The following is a 2,003-nucleotide window of genomic DNA, read 5'->3' as shown; positions in this document are numbered from 1 at the left end:
GTGTGATTGACTTGGGAGTTACATTGTGTTGTTTAAGTGTTCCCTTTATTATTTTGAGCAGTGTATATACACACACATACACATTTTTTTATCCCAGACCCCATAGGAGGCCTTTTGCCTTTGGTAGGCCGTCATTGTTGTAAATACGAATTTGTTCTTAACTAACTTGCCTAGATAAATAACGGTTAAATAAGCATCATTTTATATCTGCATTGCTTGCTGTTTGGGGTTTTAGGTTGGGTTTCTGTGTAGCATTTTGACATCTGCTGATGTAAAACGGGCTTTTAACTTTGCTTAATAGGGTAGGAAGCTACAGTAGCTAGCCATTTAACGTTAGATAAATTAAATGACCACGTTTCAGTGGCGTGGGGACTTAACATGGTATTGTCAAACCCTTTCCGATTAAAGACATAAATGAATGCATTACCATGCCAACAATTGATCAAATTGACAGTAACATTAGCTAAACCAGACTACAAATGAGGACAAAGCATAGGCTGAACCTCGCCAGCTAGCATAGCAGACCGAGTTGGGCCTAGCAGCAGAATGACATATGAAGTATTTATATTCAACATTCGGTCAAATTATCGGTACAAACAATATCACACCTATGTAATAAGAATGTAAATTGTGTTGTTAAACGATTAGCAATCTAAACAACAGACCGGTCAAAAATGTAACTTTTGCATACGACGACTAGCACATGAAGAGACCACGTTACCTTTCGGAGGAGGAAGAGGAAAGAAAAGGGCGGAAACCGGATTACATTGACTATTTGATAGATCATTACACCAAAGACAGTACACTATAAAGATAGGCAGAAACTGAAATCTCGGATAACGCTTGTCAGCGATGTCATGGTGACGTTGGCTAGTTAAGCTCATGCGCAGTAACACATCAATGGGTCTAAAGGTAGTCTCCAGCCGTACTGCGCATGTGCATACCGTCAAAGGCACTCCTTTGATATAAAGTTGCTTTGACGAAAATGAAAACGTGTCAGTTTGTCACTTTGTCACTTTCACGAGATTGGAGTAATAACATGTTCAACTACTTAAGACATTGCCTCGAATCTAGGTTGTGTCTTTTGATTTACAGAAAAGTAACCAATAATATAATAATTTTTCACTTCTCTCATTGACTTCTCAAACCCCAAACCCCGGCCTGGTCTACTTGGTATGTTTCGGTTTCGCAAGCTTTCCAGAAGTCCCGCGATGTTGCGCCTCTGCGTTTAGAAATGTCATCACTAGTTACCATTTGCTCCAAAGTCATAAACCCGCCCATTTCTGCAATTTCTCTTATTAAAATCTGATTTTAAACCTAACCCTAACCTCAACCACACTGCTAACTTTATGCCTAACCCTAACCTTAAATTAAGGCCAAAAACACAATTTGGTTTTCATGATATATACTTGTGGCTGTGGTAACTAGTGCAAACAGGTTTAGAAACCTGTGCCTGCACGTTGAAATCCGCATTTATCGAGTGAAAATCAGAAGATGAAACAAAGTCAGAAAATTGCCATTATTTAATTCAAATGTGTTTTTATAATGATCTTAATGTTTGAATATTTAAATGAAATATTTTATTTTACACTACACTAGTTATTCAAATATTTGTTGGAGGGACACTATTGGTCGGAATCTGGAGAGAGGAAAATGGTGACTGCTTGATTCTGAAAGAGCAGCAAGTGAAGTGTGTGACGATAAATGGAAAATAGTGAAATCAAACAATGGAACAACACGAGCAAAAGTTATAGTAGAAGACAAGGACTGGTCCAATAATGCATTTCTTATTGGACTGTGTTTTTGGAGGAGTTATAGCTGGAATCTCGTTGTATATACAGACCCCTTGACTTTTTCCAAATTTTGTCACATTATAGCCTTTTTCTAAAATGGATTACATTTTTTTTAAATCCTCAGCAATCTACACAGAATATTGCATAATGACAGTGAAAATAGGTTTTTAGAAATGTTTGCAAATTTATTTAAAAAATAAATGCCTCATT

At 37.0% G+C, this 2,003-nt stretch overlaps 1 protein-coding gene across 1 annotated transcript in view; it reads right to left on the bottom strand.

The window, feature by feature from the left end:
• LOC139408948 (ribosomal protein L28) overlaps positions 1 to 747 on the bottom strand; it is a 7,864-nt gene extending 7,117 nt beyond the window's left edge. The window contains exon 1 of the mRNA XM_071153466.1: positions 722 to 747. The gene's annotated coding sequence lies outside the window, so the exon portion shown is untranslated. The remainder of the gene's footprint in view (positions 1 to 721) is intronic.
• Between the last annotated feature and the right edge of the window lie 1,256 nt (positions 748 to 2,003).

This window comes from Oncorhynchus clarkii, chromosome 5, assembly GCF_045791955.1.
Source record: "Oncorhynchus clarkii lewisi isolate Uvic-CL-2024 chromosome 5, UVic_Ocla_1.0, whole genome shotgun sequence".
Taxonomy (NCBI): Eukaryota; Metazoa; Chordata; class Actinopteri; order Salmoniformes; family Salmonidae; genus Oncorhynchus; species Oncorhynchus clarkii.
This window is presented reverse-complemented; position numbering and strand designations above follow the sequence as displayed.